This window comes from Ambystoma mexicanum, chromosome 10 (assembly GCF_040938575.1).
Source record: "Ambystoma mexicanum isolate Mex_15411 chromosome 10, UKY_AmexF1_1, whole genome shotgun sequence".
In the NCBI taxonomy this organism is placed as follows: Eukaryota; Metazoa; Chordata; class Amphibia; order Caudata; family Ambystomatidae; genus Ambystoma; species Ambystoma mexicanum.
The window spans coordinates 1,160,698,064-1,160,719,468 of NC_090932.1; the positions used below are offsets into that span (position 1 = coordinate 1,160,698,064).

Below are 21,405 nucleotides of genomic sequence, written 5' to 3' on the forward strand. Positions count from 1 at the left end.
ATTGCAAAAGATGACTTGGTGGCCGGCCTTCCAGCATGTAAAAGGAAATTTCAGTCCTATTACTGGTGCATCATGTTGGATAAAATAGGTACTTGTAAAACCTACTATGAATACTCTAAATTTAGAAGAAAATGGGGTGTTCGTGCACGCTATTTAGAACGCTTTCTGTGCAACAAAGCAAGAAAAGCCTATCTCCGTTTCAAACTAAACCAACTTATGACTAATGAAAAAGTGCAATACTGGGATCAGAAAGTGGTTGATATGTCGTCTGGTCGATGTCGCTTTTGTAGTCATTACAATGAGTTGGAAACTCAAACATCTGACAATTGACTGCACATTTTTTGAAATACAAAGGGCAGTGATCTCTGGCTTCTTTTTGATTACATCATCCTGTATGTGGAGAGAGAGCTTGTGGTAACGATGTATGTGGGGGAACAGCCAACAGCTGTTGCTTAGACTAACAACGTTTTTAGACATTCTGGAGGATGCACTGTCCCAAAAAACAAAAATCGATAGGGAGGCGACTCGATAGTCTATCAATTATGGGAGATTTCCAGGTAATTGCAAATTCTAACCATGAGGCTTAGGCCCAGTGAAAATTGATGTGCTATATGGAGGCCAATGGAAGGTTTAATGTTTTATATGTTGGGAATTTTGACCTTATTTATCATATGAATTTCCTTATAAGAGGCACAGGCCTACCTAAAAGTTTATTTGTAATATCGAGGATAATTGTATTGTTTAACTGTTTCTGTTTTGAACTGAGCGATTTTACTGAAATATGAATTGAAAGGTATGAATTGTGCGATCTAGTATTTTGAAATGTTTTGTAAAGGTGTATTCTAAACCATAAACAATAAAGAAAACAAAATGGTAGAGGCATTGAAGAAAATTACCTTTTGTTTTAGAAGGATTTGGTGCAAGGAATGGGAGGCCATCCAAGATTGCATGGCGAGAAGGCAAGCTGAAAGGTTAGACTGTAATTCAGAAGAGAAAGTGGAGATGAAAGATTTGAGAGTTGTCTGCGTAGAGGTGTTGGTAGACTCTGAAGGAAGCAATAATGGAGGCTCAGGGACTTGTTTAGTGAGAAAAGAGTAAAGGCCCTAGGACGGGAACCCTGAGGAACCCCATAAGTGAGTGGAAAATAGGTGAAGATTAATTATGCCAAGATACAGAGAAGGTGCGTGCAGAAAGGTAGGAAGCAAATCATTTTAAGAAAGCCCACAGAAACCAAGTTTAGACGGGGAGGAGAAAATTATACTCTATCTTGTCAAAAGCTGAAGCAAGATCAAGGACGACTAGAAGAGAAGTGAGTTTAGCATAGTTTCCTGTGAGAGAAGTTAGTAACCGCAAGAAGGCCTTTTCTGTAGAGTGAAGTGGGCAAAATCCTGATTGATTAGGGGGGGAAGAAGAGCATTCAAAATGACGTGCAGCAACATCTGAGAATAGATTGTACGTAAGAAGTTCAGCGGGATATCTCGCAGTGTGTGCCCGCAGCGGCCCTAGCATACTCTCTGCTGGACCCTATCGTCGCATGAATGAGGTGAAATAAGTTATGCAGGTACTGCGTTATGATGGGTATGGAGACTTCCGCATACCGTGTGTGTTTCGGAGTACACCGGGGCGCATATAATGGCCTTCACTAACTGTTTACTTTTCCATAATGAGGTGTGGAAGTCAGCTGGATTTTTTTTTTTTAAATGACAGACTAGTATTGTCTCTAACAATAACGCAGTTGAAAGGGACTGCATGCTGGCCTGTGTTTAATAACAATGCAGTGATAGGATTACAAGTGTTGGAGAAGCGTTATATATGGAAATGCAATACTGATGTCTTATGATTGCACATTGATAAAAATGGAAATGGTAATTTGTGCAATGGTACTTGATTGAAGCAGTTATTTTAGTAAATAGGTCTCATGTCATGGAAAGGCAATGTACATATTTTGATTACAATATTTGTAGGTGTTGTGTTGGGGGTAAGATCCTAATTATATGTAGATTGAAGGAAAATGAAAACATCCGAAGTGCGATCCAAAGTGGCTGTTGGGCTGCAGAGGACTGAGGGCTGCCCTGCTGTAACCCGCAAAACTCTCCATCCGCGAGGGGAAGTACACTTGCTGCCGAATCCCGGACTTGTGAAGCTCATTGGACTTGCATCTCAATTCCTTTTGACTCTGCCTCTTGCCCGCCCCCCACCGCATCACTTCCTATTTCTACATCGGTGCGCTCGCATCGTGCGCGCGCATCCGAAGTGCAATCCAAAGTGGCTGTTGGGCTCCTTGCTGTAACCCGAAAAACTCACCATCCGCGAGTAGAAGTACGCTTGCTGCCGCAACATGGACTTGTGAAGCTCATTGGACTTGCATCTCAAGTAATTGTTTATGGGACATTGACATTGTTAAGCTGTTATTATCTTGTGAGCTGCGGCTCCACCGTGGCTCACTGTGTTTAAGCGCGTCCCGCCCATAGCTTACCTGAGCATACTTTCTTTTTCTTTTTAGTTCCTTTTGACTCTGCCTCTTGCACGCCCCCCATCCCGCCCCCCCACCGCATCACTTCTATTTCTACATCGGTGCGTGCGCATCCGAAGTGCGATCCAAAGGGGCTGTTGGGCTGTTGGTGAGCTGAGGGCATTATCATTTAAATTGTCATCTAGGTATTGGTATAATCGTAGCAACCATATAACATTTTTACTTGCTTGGGTCTAACTTGACTTAGAGGTGAATATTTGCTACCTTGTACAGTGATTATTAGCTGTGCGAGGAAACTGAAATTATTCCCTGACAATGGTGAATGGTTTGCGAAGTGGGAAAAAACTGAACATGGGCAAACTTCAGATGCTGAGTGCTCTACGCTTCTGCCTATAGCTGACATAGTGGATAATCCCTCTATTTCTGAAGAGGAAAATGGTTCGGCTTCCACCATATTGATAGATGGAGGGGCACTTAGCAGGAAAGAAGATGTTACGCCTTTGAAAGCTGCCATATGCGAACAGGGGAAAGCTGATCCGGTTACCATCAAATCGGAGGTGGTGAATCGCCTCCCTCTCCTTGATACAATGAAGGAACCTTCCCCTCCAATCTCTCCTGATCGGGCCCACAATAAGTCTGGAGCACAGACCTCCACTCCACAACAAGTTGAAATAATTAAATCTGAAGTCAAGACTACCAACAGCAGTCCTCTACATGAGGTACACACTTATTTTGCTTGTGAAATGCCGAATCCTAATAAAAAAAAACTTTGAATCATATGAAAGCTATGGGGTCTCTTTCTGTAAAAAGAGGCTAATAAAATCTCTCCAAGAGGATGGACTAATGATGATGTGAACTTGGATGTAAGTCTCGATAGAGACGAAATTAGAAAAGAAATGAGTGGAACATTTCGGCAACGACTTTGCTGACTTTTCAATGTTGACTCCTGCAATTGAATCTGAGCTAGGGAAGCGAATAAGATTATCACACGAACCATCTACCCCTGTAACTAAAAGTAAAAAAGAGAGACATTTTCAACCCCATATTAACAACCTTCCCAATTATTCATACACAGTGCCTTCCCACTACACTGTTCATAGAAAGTTCGGGAAATTGGGAGTATTTTGTCCCCAAGAATTTCAACAGTGGATGCCAGAAATGTGCAGAATAACAGTTCCCCCATTTCCGAAAAATCTATCGGACAGTTGACTCAAGCCTCTCTCAATCCTGAATGCTTCATAGACCAAAAATCTCAAAATAACGAGCCAATGAACCTTGTCCCCGTTTTACGGTCGACTCGTAGACCAGAAGAGGAGCAATATAGACCAGAATCCTTTCCAGTAATCACCCGGATCCTTAATTTACTAGACAAGGGCCATGAACAAACTCATGGGGAAGTCAAAATATTACAACTGCAAATGACAGAACTAATTGGCAAATTAAGTAGAATGGAGGGACTGTTTTTCACTTGCGATGCGATTTCCATGCTGACGCATACGCACGATAAAAGGGCAACAACTAATAATATTGCCACTCAGACAAAGTCCTTTGCTGAGGTAGCGGCTCAAGCTTCCAGCACAAGGCACGCGCAGAGCTGGGCCTAGATCCGTCTCTTCCGCAAATAGTGGCTCTGAATGCCACAAAAAACGGTGGAATTGACTTTGGTTGTCAAAGAGATGGTCTCCATTCATGAAGCCCAATCAAGTACAAATAAAATGGAAGTTACTGCCCTCATCGACAACCATGAGAAGGTTCCCTTGGACAGCCCTTCTGCGCTTACTGACCTTATTGATCTAACTGGGGAGTGCATCGAATTAAAGGAGACTCAACAATTGCTGGTTCTAGACAATCTCTCAGGAGGGCCTCCTATGTTTCCACAAACGAGAAAACAGAAAAGAGCTATGGCAAGAGCAGAAAAGCGTAAAATATGACAAGAATGAAGGGCAAAGCAGAAAAAAAAAAAAATCAAGCAACAGACAAACATAACACACACATGAAAGACATATGTCATCTGTCTGGGGGAGTCACAATCATTGATCTGAACCAATTGAACGAAGAATCAAAAGCACTGCTCAAGCTTTCTGAGCCAAATCAATCGGGTCATTCCACGAAAAAGGTATTACTTGACTCAAAATTCTCTCAAGGTATTAGCGGTACAGTAGGTTCAAATCCATCAAAAATGGATAAGGGTGGAAATAAAACCAACACCAAATCCAATAAAGTGGATGCTTGTTTAACTGATGGAAAAGAAACCGAGCCTCCTGCATCTCCTTTGGAGATTAAAACTTCTACTCAAAAACAAACTGTACCATCGAACTTTTATCCAATGCTGGGTATAAAAAAAACAGAGTAATTATCGGTACAGCAAATGATCTATGTATAAAAGCCAAAAGCAAACTCACTAAAATCAAAGAAAATGGGCAACAAACTGCTCCTGTTGATCGAACGCCCAAAATTGATGGAGGAAATGCTAAAACTAGCGAAGAAGGGCTTGCAAGCCTGCCCTCTTACGGAGCACTGAATGGACAGGGATATATGATCCCTTTAGTGATTAGTGGTGGTGCTTCGACATCTGCACCACCATGTTCTACTGCCTGCGATAATCCAAATGACCTGAAATCTGCTATCCTGATGGGATGGGAAAGTGACTCAACCCGACATGGAAAGGCTCGGTTGAACCGTGCCTTTCTGCTTACTACTCTACAGTGTTAGGGAGAATTCTCTCTTTAGGCTGAATTCCCTAACCTAGTGAATCCCCCAGCAGCTTTGCTGGATTTCTGGAGTTTTTTTATTTCCTCCTGCCAAGAGTGAGACTCTTTTTCTCCCACTCTTGGACATGATTTATGGTATTCCTTTGACTGGTAATGTGTTTTATGAGCTATGGGGTCCTTTACTCCATAGGGTCTCATGTGTTTTTCCTATGTGTTACACAGCACCCTCCGTGCAGTAACACAGGGGTGTCATAGTGACACCCCACCATAGACTCCATACCCTGGGACTGACTACTGTCTCCCAGGGCATGTAAAGTCACCATTGGCTTTACTAGTCCCAAATTATTAACAGAAACCAGTACAAACCATCATATTGTGAACGTACTGGTCGGGGCAATTCGATTGCCCTGGGGTCTGTTAGTCGAGGGGGCACGTCTCCGTCCCCCCTGATCGAGTTTTGGCTGGTGGCAGTGGAAACTACTTTTTATATTCGACCGCAAATATTTTCCTATGGGATTTTCCCATTGTTCGAGGCTACCAACTTTAATTATTTAATCCTCATAGGTTCGAACATACCGCCGGTTTATTTAATTAATATTCATTCGCCGGTTGGTATTTTTTGCCAAGACTCGATTCTAAAATGGCGTTTGTGTTCTCTTCTGTGACTCCAACCCAAGTCGAGCCCTTTGTTCCACTTTTTGGCCGGCTTCTCCACAGAAGCCTCCTAAAGTGGTGCCACTCTGTCTGGGTACCACAGGGGGTGTGGGAGGGAGTTACCTTGGTAACTCAAGTCGCACTCTTGTGTGATTGGCCCAAGTGGTGAGCCAGCCGGCTCACCACTTAGCATGTTTGAGTGACAGCTAGGTTGAGTGAATGGGGGTTTTCTGCATAAAAGCAGGGCTTTGGGGACTGGAACTTCAGACGTCGCCACAGGACCTGAGAATCGACGAAGGAGAAGCTGAGCCGACCTACCACGACGACACCACCGGTGGAGCCCTGCAGAACCGACTCACCACTTCCCGACGAGAGAGAAGATCTCCCGGCTGGAGAGGCTTCTTCCCCTGACTGGTGGGCACAACCAGTTTACCTTCCTTTATTCGCATCCCCAGCCCGGTTTGTGGTCGAACTGCCCGTGCCAAGCACCCCGGCAGCCGGATAGCCACTCGCCACTGAACCGCGAATCACCGGACCGCTCCTTGTACCTGAGAAACTCCGCGGCTGGTTTCTTCCCTGGCAGTGCAACTGACTCATGTCTTCCTCCACGACGAGATCCCCTCTTCCCCTGGACGAAACACCGACATGCACCCGCTGCCAGGAACAACTGCCCCCGCTGGAGCGTTCTCACCACTTTAAGGTACCGTGTCTGCCAGGCCTCCCTTTCTAAAGATTGCTACAAGGTAATAATAACCCCTTAACCTTCTGGACTGGGCTTGCCGCCTTGACCCTCTAACTGGTCCCTTTCTTTGGTCCAACTCCTTTTTGAACCTTTACAAGACTTTTGTGCACTGCAACCGTGTGACCTTGGACACATTTCATTTGGATCCTCTGAAAGTGGATCCGGCCTCTTGAACTCTAACTTCACGGTTTTACTTTGCCTTTCCCTCTTGTTATGTTCTGATAAGTGTTGGGATCTGTTTCAACTTGTTCTCTGCTCTTCTCTCCCTTTTTAAAACGAACTATTAGTGTGCATCTACGTTAAGCGTTCACCGCTGTCTGAAAATAAGTCGGGCTTTCCTTAAGACTGGTCTAATATTCTTTTAAGGGAGTGTATATCTTTTAGTGACCATGTTTTTGAATTGCTTAGTATTAGTGCCTGTGTGTTTTTCTAGATGTGGTTTTAAATAAATAATTATCTCTTTTACACCAAGCCCTGGTCAGTGTTTACTTGTTCTACTGTGTTCTCTTGACCTATTGTGAATACTCTGTATACTGCCTAACTCTTCTTGAGGGAAGTCTGACTGCTCAGCCACAGCTACCAAGTGAATCTGTGTGGTACAGACTGCTACCAAGTGGGTTTACTGCCAAACACCTGTAGTCCTAAATCTTTTGCAGTGGTTCCAGAGGGAACTGCACAGGTTTCTGCCTAACATACAGGAGATCCCAGCCCCACGTATCATAAGATCTAATGATATTGATTGGGTAAAACTGGCATCTGTAAATAATAGGATTTGTAAATTCATATCTCCCTTTTGTAGTGAAACTTATTTGGGAACAAAGGGATGATCTCAAATCAATTGGTCTATTGTCTAATCTATTCTCCTCACTTGAAGATGCCACAAGTTTTCTAGAGACTATCCCGACTATCCCTCCTCCAGTTGAGGATGCTTCTATTAGAACTGCTCAAGGTGTTCCCCTAATATAGACGCAAATACAATGAAACAATTTATGGCTTTTGTGTCGGCTATTAAAGGGATGACAATGATGGATCCCTACACAGAGCAAACAGGCATTCAGTCTGATTTGATGTGAGAATCATAGCTCTGCTAATTGCCACATTATTTCTTGGAGTTCTTGCGGATTAAATAATTTCAAGATGTGGTGTAGGACCAACACTCACCATAAGCCTGATATTATTTTTCTGCAATAAACCATGCACCAAACATACTTTACTGTTGAGGGCTATTATGCCTATATTCAGGTGGCTAGTCGGGGTTCCTTGGGAAGACTGTCGGGCGGTCTTGTTATCTTGATTAATACCACCTGTAAATACTCTACCGAATTGGTTAGTAATTCTGACACAATATTGGCGATCCAAGTAACTGATGAGGATCCATCCATCACTCTCCTATTGATTTGCATCTATTGGAACAAATGCACCAAGACAATTGTTGCCATTCTTGATGAATTGAATCTTTTGTTGGAAGGAGCACTGATAGCAAACCCATCTGTGAGTAATTGTAGGTGGTGACTTGAATTCGTTTTGCTATGATGTGACACTTCACTCAGAAGCTTTAGCGAAAAAACACTCAAAAATGTCAAAGAAAAATGGGCAAATGTGGATTGACTTTTTTCTTAGATTGGGACATGCAAGCCCCGGCTATTATTCTGGAACCATACAATTACACTTGGGCAAGGGGAGACAGCAGTTCATTGATTGACCATTTCTTTGTCTCATCAGGGCTTTACCAGTACTCCAATCCTGTAACGATAACCAATCTGGCTCTGGGAGACCATTTGATTATCAAATTATTACATAGAACCTGACCGCCAATATCTATCTGTAAGATGGAACATCAGAGTCTGTAACAGGCTTTTAAAATACATTGAATTAGATAGTGAAATCATTACCAAGATAGCTTCAGGGGGACCCAGTCTGTTGGAAATTGAAACCAAGAACACCACTAGAATCCAAAGTCACTTGAAAAGATTGACAACTGAAGGAATTATTAAACCCAATCTCATTCCTTCAATTTGCGCTTAGCCATTCTTAAAACAGAAAAAAATTCATTCATCAGGCATCTGCTAAGAACCAAATTCCATTTGGAAGCACTGATGGAACAAATAAGAAGGATTAAACAAACCTATAAAAACAAACTTAAATGGATGAGAAGAGAACTGCATCACGAGGACAACCAAAAAATGATAAACTATCTTAAAACATATCACCAGGCAAGTGTGGTCCATACTGCGCACCTTGACTTCCGGTTCTACCACTATGGTTGAATCCATAATCACTGCGGAAATCTGGGTGTCGCATATAAAAGCAAAATTTCAACTACCTGACTCTTTTGCCTTGCTTAAAGGTGGTGAACCCACGCTACAACCACTCTCTATTCCCAACGCATTGATATGCCATGAGTTAAACCTGTTACCTCTCTGTCAAACGAAACTGGAGATGTATAAATAATTAGATAAAAATGCTGGATCCGCCAAAAAATACTCTATGTAGAGCTTCATAAATCTCTTGGCGACTCCAGCATTCGATCTCTGAAAAAACTCACCTCAAAACTTCAGATAATTCTCAACGCCATCAACGAAACCCCAGAATCCAGGAGCATGTGTTTACCCAGTCAAAATAAAACATTTCAAAGATTCCGTTGGTGCAGTATGTTGGATCTGATGGGGACCTACTCCTCTTTCTATGAATACAACTTTTTTCGAAGGAAATGGGGTGATAGACCCATCTATCTTATTCAGTTCCCCTCTGCAGTCACTAGAAAAATGCACATGCGTTTTAGATTAAATCAATTTCCAACTTATGCAAGAACCAAGTATTGGCACAGATGCCATGGGATTATGGGCTCGGGAATGTTGTTTTTGCATGTCAGATGAGATCGAAACCTTGCAATATCTGGTGATTTATTGTAAATTCTTTGAAGAACCCCGAACTCGAATATTTGATTGCCATTTATCGAACAAATCTCCTATTGTTAGGGGAGTCCTTATGGAAGCGATGCATGGAAGGATATAGTCAACGACTTTCCTTAAAACTGATTGACTTCCTTGACATCATTGAGGCAAAACTGTGTGAGGAACTGCCTATTGTATAACTAGGCATCCAGTGCTAACTCTGTGAAGTGACTAAATGTCTGTATAATTTATATGGAGTAAAGAAAGTTAATACAGATAATAGATCTACTTGTACTAAGTAATAGATCATCTTGCTCTTTTCCTTTGCTCTGAAGTATATAGGTATCAGATTTATAATAAGTGAAAATCATAGTCCTTAACACTGTCTGCAGTCTATAATTTCTGTTTTCAGTCTAATGGTTTTTGTATATCAAATATGTATTAACGCTTTAATACTTGGATTGTTTTATGAATACATTTAGGATTGTGTTAGAAGTATGTTTAATTTCTTCTTTTTCCTTTTTAATTGTTTTATGTATTGTATGAAAAACGTAAAATTGATTTTGTAAAGGTTTTTAATGGAATAAACCAAAAACAATTAAAAAAAAGAAAACCTGTTGTATATGCCTTATAATGCATTACTAAGGTGATTTCATTGTGGCTTCCCATAAGCATAGGTTGATATAGTGCAATATGAATGTTACACATTGTGCTATGTATGTAAATGATAGAGGTTGACGTTACTGGGACACTGGCTTGGCTATTGGTTACAGCGATTATGTAGGTTAGGATCATTGTACATACAGATCTGGAAATAAAATCAGATGGTTAAGGTGTTACGTTTACTGGAATTGATGGTTGGTTATTGACACTGTCAACAAGAATATAAATGCTTGAGATATTAGTTATGGAGAACTGTGGTGGTGGGTAGTTAATGTACAGTAGTTTTTACTGACGGCAAGGGTCACAAAATGGAGGAAAGAAAAAGAGGGTGGAGTTAACATTTGTGGTGGGTTGGGGGGGAATGAGGACAAATATCAATTTTTTTATGAATGCAAATGGATAATTTAAGGGATATGCTGAGGTATAAAATATTTGTTAGGGCATAGGGTATCTGGTAGATATGGTTCAGAATACTATGTTAGATGTATATACTTTTGCTAATTTTAAGCCTGATGATTATCAGGCTTTGGGGGTTAAACAAAGTTTAAGGTTTTTTTTTGTGTGTGTCTTTAGCAGTTTTTTTTTCTCTTTTCTCTCTCCTTTTTTCTTTCCTTTTGCTTTATCCAATGGTCCCCTCATGAATATAGTTCTTTTAGAAAGGAGTTGGTGTTAAAGATTGAGACGAATCAGTTAGTTTGTTTCATGGAATGTTAAGGGGATTAGTAATGCAATCAAAAGACGTAAGGTCTTAGCTAGGATCTGGAGGAGTAGAGCTGATGTGAGTTATCTTCAGGAGACTCATTTAACTGAACAAAGTGGAAGTTACTTATCTAGTCCAAAATATTCTGAAGTAATTTCAAATAATTATTATGACTCTAGATCGAGGTGGGCTGAGCATATTCTTTAGGAAAGGTCTTCCGGTAAGAGTTGAAAAGACATTGACAGATGAGGGCCGAATTTTGTTACTTGACATAATCTATGATGGGACAAGGATGACAATTGGGAGAGTTTATGCTCCATGTTCGCCAAATGTACAGTTTTTCAATAAATTAGGATCATTACTGGACAAAATGCAGGGTGAAGTGTTAGTGGGAGATTTGAATATAGTGATGGAAAGTAAAATAGATCGGAAATCTGACTGTATATATAATAGTGAAAAGGTTAGTGAGGAATTACAAACTTTTGTGTTTGTGTGGGCTGGCAGATGTATGGAGGGAGCTTCACAATGGGGAAGAAGAATTTTCATTTTATTCACCTGTCCATAACTCGTATTCAAGGATAGATCGTTTTATTTGTCAGTAAAACAATAATTAACCAGGTAGTGGGTTCGAATATTCGGGAACGTGGCATATCAGACCATGCTTTGCTTGATATGCAAATTCATTTGAATAACATATGAGTGAAGTACAAAAGATGGAGGATGCAAGCAAACCGTCCTTAAGGATGATCTAGTCACAAAGGGTTGAAGATTTTATAAGATTTTATTTTGAAGATAATAGATACAGCCGGAATTAAGTCTGTTTGGGATTGTTTTAAGGCAGTGCTAAGGGGTGAGTTGATATGTAGAACTACACATGCTAAAAGGACAAATCAGAGGGAGATTAGTAAATTGGCGGAGGTTAAAGGTCATGCAGAAGGTTTGCAACTGGTGATTCGGATCAGAATAGGATTAGATTATTGAAACTGGAAGCTGAAATTAATGACCGTGTACAAAAGATGGCAAATAGTGGTATGTTTTATTCAAGGCAACGGTTTTGGGAATATGGTGACGGGAATGGCAAACTATTAGCTAATAGGCTAAGAGGGATGATTACAGACACATTTATTTCTTCTATTCAAACAGATGGAGGAGCTACTTTGCATATGACAAAAGAAATCTGTGAATGTTTAAGAGGTTACTACGAGCAGTTATACAAGGAGGAAATACATCCTAGTGCTGAGAATTTTAAAACTTTTTTTGAAAAAATGTCTAAGTTAGATCTAGGGAAAAAAAAAACATGCTGGATTCTATGATTGATGTTGCTGAGGTATATCCTGTTATCTCGCAGATGAAGGATGGGAAATCACCTGGGCAGGATGGATTAGTAGCAGAGTTTTATAAGAGGTTTGATTCTCAAGTGGCACCAATTTTATGTGAAGTCTATAATGATTTTTTTACAAACAGGAATAATGTGTGACTCGATGAAAGAGGCATTGATCATTGTAATTCCGAAACCAAACAAGGATCATAAAAGGTGCGGGATTTCTAGACCAATTTCTTTGTTAAATGCTGACCTAAAAATGTTGTAAAGGTGAACTGATTGATGGGTCTCGGGTAGGTTTTACTCCAGGACGGTTTGGATATGATGATATAAGGACATGATTGGGACACATTATGGAAAGGATTCAAATGAAATTGTTGTTATTTTGATGCTGAAAAAGCCTTTGACGGGGGTCAACTGGAAATTTATGGAATACACGTTGTTGAAAATGGGATTTGGGTCAATATTTATGAAAATGGTAGTGTATCCATCATGATGTTAGGGCACAGGTGCAGGTTAATGGGGAGATCTCAGTCATTTCTGCTTTTGAAGGGAATACGTCAAGGTTGCCCGTGTTCACTGTTTTTGTTTAATTTGGCATTAGAGCCTCTGGCAGAATACATCAGGCAATGTGATGTGATAAAAGGGTTAAGTTTAGGGAAAACTGAGGTTAAAATTTTGTCTTACGCAGATGATATGTTGATTTTGTTGTCTATTCCAGAGGAATGTGGATCTATACTGAAAAATGTTTGAGGAAGTAGGAATAATATCTGGACACAGTTAATTGGGGAAAAACTGAGATCTGTTATCTAGAACATGTGATAATAGTATCCTGGAATCTTGGAATTGTAGGTGGTCGCCTGGAGGTGTCACGTATTTAGGAATGCATATTATTGGGGATTTGAATAAAATAGTTCAGTGCAATTTGGATAAAGTGTTACCCAAAATATCATTGATTATTAAAAAGTGGGAGAGATTAAATTTAAATCTGTGGGCAAAAATCAATGCAATTAAAATGGTTTTGCTACCTAAATTATTATATATTATTCAATCCCATTGCGAATATATAGAAAGCAATTGTCTAAGTTTCAACTTTTTCAATACTTTTTGTGGGGAATTGATAAAAGACCTTCTGTTCCAAAATTCATGCTAATGCAAGGAGTTGAGGAAGGTGGATTTGGGTATCCAGATTTAATGAAATACTGCAATGCATTTTTGCTTAAAAAGAGTTCGCATTATTTTAAAGAAGAAAATGCTAAGGAACTGATTTGGCTGCGAATGGAGAGGGAGATGGGTGCACCGTTTCATTTGGATAACATCTATAGTATGGGAAGGTTGTCTAATAAAAGGCTAAAACTGCCAACGATAGTGGCAACTAGACAAGCCATGGGATTATGGTTTAGGGAAAATGGACAGAGTTATTGTTTCAGCTCAGATGCCTCTATCTGGCATAATGAAACATTACAAATGAATAATAGATGTCTCTGCTGGAAGAGTTGGGTCAAGAGAGGAATTCTGAGGCTGAGAGATATATTGGATGGAAACAGGTTGCTGAATTTCGATGAATTACAAAGTAAATTTGATCTAGGTCAAAGAGAAATAGATATTTGGATCTGGTTGCCCTAATTAATCAGAGGAAGAATATGGCTAGTGGTTCACTTGGAGTGAAACCTGAAATTAGTAAACTGTTAGAGGAACGGGAGTATAGTGTACAGACTTGCATGCAGTTCAGGCCCATGGAAGTTGGACATGTTTTAGCGTGGGATGGTGTGAAGGGGGCTCGGGCGAATGATGTGAGTAAGATCATATCCGAAAAAGATAGGAGGGATATTCTAAGGGTAACCATGAAATTGAGAGGAGACATGAATTTGCATTTAATCAGACAGAAAATTATTGGGAGGGTTTATTGGACACCGGTTAAAATGTTCAAGTTGAAACTGAGATTGGATGACTTGTGTTGGAGCTGTGGTACTGGTAAAGGTACTCTTTTGCATCTGCTGTGGGAATGCACAAGGGTACAAACATTTTGGAAAGATGTAATAGGTAGGATTGATTTCGTTTTTGGAATAAGCTTACAAAGATCTGCAGCAAACCTAATCTTGCTCTGACATGAAGATAGATGTATGAGAACTAGGAAATACAATTTATGGATTGACAGGGCTGTGATGATTGCAATTAAGCTGATACTCAGAATTTGGAAGACGAGAAAGAAACCTAATGTTGAAGATTGGTTGATAGAATTACAGAGACCGTCACAATATGAAAAAGTCTCATTGAAAAATAAAGGTAAAGAAGAGGTATACTTGTCGTTATGGGGGCCGTTTGAAGACCTGTATGATTGAATTAATAGAGAAATTGGAAAGAAGTATGATAATAGTGAGAGTAGTATTTCTTTTCCTTTGGTTATGTTTGTTTTGTTTGTGTGTCGTAGTGAGTACATTTGTTGAGGAATTGTGGATATAAATGTTTATTGTAAAATTCTGTTGAATATATGCGAAGTTGATGTGATTTACTAAAAATTCAATAAAGAAATCTTTTTAAAAAAAAGTTTGGAAAGGAACGGCAGATGAGAAATGGGAAGGAAGTTGGATGGAGAGTAGGTATCCAGGGAGGGCTTTTTGAGAATAGATAAGATAGATGCATGTTTAAAAGGAGAAGGGACTATAGCCTTTGGAAGAGAGCTGTGATTAACAGAATAAGAAGGGGGGTAGACGGAAGGAACCATCGAGGATCCGAGCAGACTGAGGTAGGATTGGCTCTAAATGGGAGAGAATAAACATCTGATAGGGGATTCAATGAAGTGTTAAAGATTTCTCTTTTAGGCAACTTTCCCTCCATATTCTATGGACCCTCAAACATGTTTGTTTTTAACCAGGTCTGACTTTTCATAGAGAAATTAAACATTCGGTTTCACTTCACAGGTTGTTTTGTTCATTTTGTACTAACAGTACTGGAAACCTATGTTCCACTTGTTTTGGTACCTTTTCTTACAGTGCACACAGCTATGCAGTGCATGGGATTCTTTTATTTCACCCTAGACTTTTACACTGGGGATTTCTAGTTACTGTTCTATGTGCCTAAGGACTAGCTCGTGCCGGCAGATGCATAGATACAATATTGACATTTATTTTAGTGTGCCAATTCACGTTTACCTCATCTATCTACTAAACATGGCTAGTGTCCCAAAATGGTCATGCCATGAGATTTTTCACTTGGCCTTTGACCATATTTCCGTTCCTTCTTTCTGCCCTCTCTGGTCAGTAAAACCCTAAATGGCCATGCATTTGCCCTGGCTAGCTGCTGCTTTCACAGGCTAGTGCATACCATGTGTGTGGACCCAGGAAGTGGGATGGGACTGTCTGGTCCCAATCCACAAACTGGTGCCAGAATGTCTAGTGTGCATGCACAAAAGAAACCGACATTGGTCCCCGATTGGACCACTGCTGGCTGCGTGAGTGGTGCAGATCCTTGCTATTGGAGGGCTGAGTTTGATCACTCGCCTGAATCTTTTTTGGTTACTTTGGATGTGCCTAAAAGACAAGCTGGTGCCAGCAGTTGCATTTGGACTATTTTTTGCAATATTTTTCGTTCACCCTTCCACGCATGGCTACTGATTGTGGTTAGCGTCCCAACATGGCCGTGCCACAAGGTTTTTGCTTGTTCTTTTGTGTGGCCGCCTTCCTGCCCGGAAAATCTTTTTATGCTCCTGCATTGCCCAGGAAAGTCTTGGTTTTCGTGTGTGTGTGAGTGTGTGAGAGAGAGATGGGTACAGATTTGGGGTAGCACCCTTAGGGTGCACTACAAAAAAAACTCTGCCTCCTGGCAATAGGACCCAACATTTGGTACAAAACTGAACTACACAGGTTGGTAGTGTGGCTGAGCAGCAAGGCTCATCTCAAGAGGGGTCAATGTGAGCTGTAGAGTGGTTACACAAAGATTCACAGTGACAAGTATTCAAACAAACCCTTAAACTCAAGGTGTCTTGATAAAACAATTATTTATTTAGCAGCCAGTTGTTTAATGCCTTCTTTAGAAGGGAGCAATATACTAGTAACACACAAATACCTTCAAAAACACTCTTATTTCCTAAATCAGCAAGCACCCATTTGGGATGCCACACACTTCCTACACCCTCAGGTGACATCAATAGTTAGGACACTGTGCACATTGATATGTTACTGTTAGCATTTAGAATAGCACTGAGGTGTGTTAAAGAAAAGGTTATTAAGAACAAGCAAAAGATCACTAATATTTTTAAGCAGGCAACTACTTTTCAACCCTCCCTTAGTGTTGGAGGAGAGAAGAGTCTTTCAATGACGGGCTAGGCCAAAGTCAATAGGCGAAAGTCTATGTAGCTGAAGCACCTCTTGCAGGTAAGTAAAAAAAAGTCTTTGCACAATGTTTTAGAAGTCTTTAGTGAAGAAGAATCAAGGCTTGTGAAGAGTAGAAGCAAATCTAAAATAAGAGGTAAGTTCTCCTAGACTTTACAGTACCTTTAGTTAGAAGAAAAATGCAGCAGATTACATCTGTTCCTGTGCAGTTCTGCAGATCCTGGTGTTCCTGGGCCTCAGTCGTGGGGACAAGTGGGAGGACTTCTGGGGTCTCCTGCACTGCAATGGGACGGTTACCGACAGCAACCCGCAATCTTCAAACTAGTGGCAATTCAGTGTTTCAGCTCCTTGCATTTACCGCAAACGGCACCACTGCGGTTCCTGGCTGTCGAGATGGGCTTTCCCTGCATCTGGGGTTGAGGTGGCTCAGGCTCTGTCAGTCCTGCTTCCTGGGAGTCTGGAGGATCTTCCTGGAGCTCATGGGCAGCTTAAAAGCAATGCACACAAACTGGTGTGCCTCTCCATGGCGTCAGTTTCCAGCAGCAACAATGGAAATTCAACCAGCTCCGAGAAGGATGTCCAGGTGGCTTTCTTTGGAGTTGATTGGTCCCACCAACTCAAAGGGAGAAGTCGTCCTTGCTGGGGCTTCTCCGTCGATACGAATTTGGAGTTTCAGCACAGCAGCAGGGCTTCACCAGGCAAACCAATGGTCCAGGAGTTGCAGCAGGCGTCCTCTTTAAATTCTTCTTCTGATTCCTTCGTCCAGTGGTGGACTCTGCCTTCCAAGCCAAAAAGCCTACCTTTTTATGCAGGTTTCTCCCATTCATTCCAGCCTGGCTGTCATGGGATGGCTGTCCTTGCCGGATAGCCAGCCGGCCAATCACCAAGGAGTGCATTCCTGTCTCCTAGGAAACAAAGCACAGAGTTTTGGGCACCTCCCTCACTTCCTGCCCCCACCAAACACCCTGGAGCCAGAGGCGGGCTTCACTCGCAAATCCCGCCAAAGGCAAAACGAACAAAGGGACCAAACTTGGTTTGGTGCGCAGAGTAAATCTCAAGAAGGACCTTTCCACAAAGAAATGGCGAAAAAAGAAGACGGGACAAAAATGGCACCCAAGGGTGCTTTACTGCAGCTGCGAACACAGCCTGCGGTAAAGAGACACCACGGTAGTAAAAAGTAAACCACTGCCACCAGCCATTCATCGAGGAAAGGGTAACATAAAATGTTACATGAGAAGCTAGACAAAGTGGATACTATGTGTAACCCCTCCAGCATCCTATTGTAAGGTAGTGTGTGCTCGGTCTAGAAATGTTAGTGTATGTAAAGTCAATTTCAATTTACTGCTCTCAAACAGTAGTTATCCAAGAGAAAGGTAGTTAAACATTTGGGGAAATCTTGAAGACTTCTCTGTAGCACTACACTGAAGGTGCTGTGTGCTACAATGTAAAAAGATGCCTATGGAGTTTGTTAGACTCCAAAAACCAAAAGAAACAGAGTACAATCACATTAAAATACATGAGAGAGTGGGTAAAAGGGTCTGACTCTCTCCAGGTAAAAAATGAGTCAGAGTTCAGCAAAAGAGCTAGGGGTCTCAAAGGTAGAGAGGAATTAGCACATTTCTGAGAATTTTCCCTAACACTCTTCATTCCCAGGAAGTGGGCTGGGTCTCTCTGCTCCCAATCCACATACTGGTTTTTGTATCTGTAGAGTGTATGCATGAGTTTCACCATCAGTGGTCCAGATTGGACCACTGCTGAGGTGTGTTTGGGCCAGTTCTTCATTGAGAGAGCAAAGTTTCTGTCTCACCTGAGTTTCTGGATAAGAAAAGGAGTCCTGCTGCCATGCCTCAGAGCTCCTGGAGACATCCTGCAAGGAGCCAAGTATCCTGCCCAGCTGTGAAGACTGTGGACCCCATCCTAAGAATGCATGGTGACCAACTTTTGCTACAGTCCTGGCGGAGCTCTGTCTGGTTGGGGATCTTCAGAAGTTCTTTAGTGGACCTTCGACCCTTGGAGTGATGGGACCAATCATTTTGACGGCGGCACAGTGTCCTGGAAAGAGGTACACCTGGACCACCCAGTGCTGACCAGCTTGACTTTTGAGCTACCACACTGCTGACGTCACTGTTCCGCGTTTCAGCCTGAAACTTTGCAGACTGCTAGCTAGTCCTACAAGAGTCGTCTCTGAGAAATATCAGCATCCCAGCATCTAAGGGACCCAAGATACAAGTCTGGCTGACAGCGACATTTGTGTCCTTTCCTGTCGCTGTGCAACGGTGACAATCGCCAGAAATGGCTTGCCCGCATTCAGTTGTGTGCTGAGAGGAGGACTGCACCCGAGTGAGCTGCATTCTTCAACTGGAACACATTACACCAGCGTCTGTGGTCGACAGGGATTCACTCGAACCTACGTTTCTTGGACACAGAGGTCCGGAAGAAACGTCGGTTTACACGATCTCCGACCCTCTGAAGACCTGCAAAGTCCCAAGAGAAACCAGAGCTAAGTCCGACACAGGCTGCCTTCAAGGGATTCAGAATAATGCAATTATTCTGGAACTCATGTCTCGGAGGCTAGCAGGAGCATACATTGGTTTCCCATAGAGGCTAGAATAGTTTTTCGCCTTTTGGTGATAACATAAATGTTTGACCGGCTCGTCCCCTTTATACCCGAGTGAAGTGTTGGAGACTAAGTTAAATGCACGCAATCTTATCTTAGATCTAACAATACCAATCAACTGAGAGTTCCAATATATAAAATGACCAAGTAAAACAGGGAGCATTCTTTGCAGCGGCTCCCATGGCATGTAATGATACCCCCTTAGCCCCTGATATAAGGAAAGAAATCTATAGCTCTGTTTCAGAAAAAAACTTAAACTGTTCTTGTTTAGACAGTGGAAGACCTCAGCACTACTTTGATCTCAGTCTGATTTACCTCCTTGAACTGACCCTGTGGTTGTACTGACTGTCCAGCTTACATGTTTGTGTGGTGCGCCCTTAAGCCTCCGGTTCAGTGGTGCGCGATATATACGTAAATAACTTAAGAGTACAGGGGTGAGTTACAATTGTACTTACCTAACCCCGTCTCCCCTTTTAAATGATTTCCTAACTTTTAAAACTTTTACAATAGTTTTGGCTTTGCCATTGCTTGTTTGCGCAAGCACTCCGATAGCTGGGGACAGTTTTATTCGCTAAAATAGACACTTCCCTGACTTCAGAACTGTTTTCCTATCCACAAGACCCTCCTAACCTTTTCCTGCCTTACAAAACTACTTTGGACTTTGTGGACTCTCAGGGCACAAGGCCCCAATCAACTTAGGGTTGGACTTCTGAAGATAGGGTTGTTGGTGTGGGGGTATTGCGGTTTTATTACACTGGCTACTGGGACTCTATATATGTATTTTATTATTAGTTTGTGTGATATTATTTGCTTGTGGTCAATTTTATGTTTGCTTGGTCAGAAATGAAGTATTTTTATAACTACTTGTTTAACTGTAATCCTCGATTACTTACCTTGTGTACTCATTGTCGACCCTTGACCAGGCTCACCCCTTCCTGAGACTTAGCCTTGACCAGTCTCCATGCTACCTTGATTGGTTTGGCAACACCTCCCAGAGTTGTCCCTGTTCACTAACTATTTTGGCCTCCTATACATCTGTCCTCCAGGCCAGGATATAGAAATTCCGTCCTAACAATACTTTTGCATCTGAGGAAATATGCATGCATGCATGCATGCAGTAATGAAACCAACCTCCTTTCTCGATGGACTTCACAAGGACTGCGCGCCACAATTGTTTGTATTGAATGGGCGATGCAAAAGACAGATTCTTTGCATTTTTGAAATCCCTGGAAAACCGCCAACAAAATTCTCAAAATATGAACAGTGAATGCAGGAAACTTTGCACATGTATTGGCTGTCTTAATTACTGTTACTACACATAGTCCAGTGCAAATACTCTGTTAATTGTTCAAATTCTGAAAGACAAGGTAACACTAGGAACACACAAGATGCTTACCAAACAAGGGACACCATTTAATTATTGCAAAGTAGCTAACCTTCTTTCCACATCCAGAGTATGCATTTGAAAAACAACCACATGCATCTAGGGTCAGTAGGGCTAGGAGCTTCTTTATAGGCAAGAAGCTTCCAGTATATATTTTGTCATTTGTGGGCACATTGATAAAGATTACTCCATAATCAAGGCAGGTGTTTTTTAGATCAACCCGTATGTTCAGGTTTTCCACCAAACTGTTAACGGAGAACTTTCAATTGCACCACATTGCTAGAAACATTTCTGTGAAAAATCCAATTACAAGACATTTAACACTGAGGTTTCTACACATTTCACAAAACATTGCTGTGTAGATATACAATCAAGATATTTCCTAGTAGGCCAAACGGCACTTAAATCATTTTGCAACCTCATTACAGCTGCCTCCATAGGGTAGAGAACACCACTCCTATGAAATCTATTAACTTCATGTTGATCTATAACAGATTTGCACTGGAAAACAAATAGCTGCTTCCCTGTAATGTTAGATTTGCACATTGACATATGGCATAGATTCACATGTTCCTAACCATTCACTCCACCCCCCCCCCCCCCCGGTTTTTAGAATGGTTACAGCTCAGTATGCACTCTTTGGTACCGACCTACATTGTACAGAGAAAACAAATCTCAAATTATGTGAGGCATTGTTCACTTGGGTCGATGTCATGTGGAGTTATTAGTCATCTTTTGTCAAAACCCACAAGATGAACTTACAAGACCGCAAGAATATTCACTGGAAGTTATGTAATGTGAAAAGTATTGTTGCATGTAAGTAATCTATTCCTTTTCAATCCGAGCATATAAAGCCAGACAAATAGACTTTGAACAGGACAAACTGCTGTTTAAGGAGTACAAAATATGAGTGGC

At 41.4% G+C, this 21,405-nt stretch overlaps 1 protein-coding gene across 3 annotated transcripts in view; it reads left to right on the forward strand.

The window, feature by feature from the left end:
• The window catches only part of STARD7 (StAR related lipid transfer domain containing 7), a 531,540-nt gene that overhangs the window by 357,808 nt on the left and 152,327 nt on the right, over positions 1-21,405 (forward strand). The gene's annotated exons all lie outside the window — the stretch shown is intronic.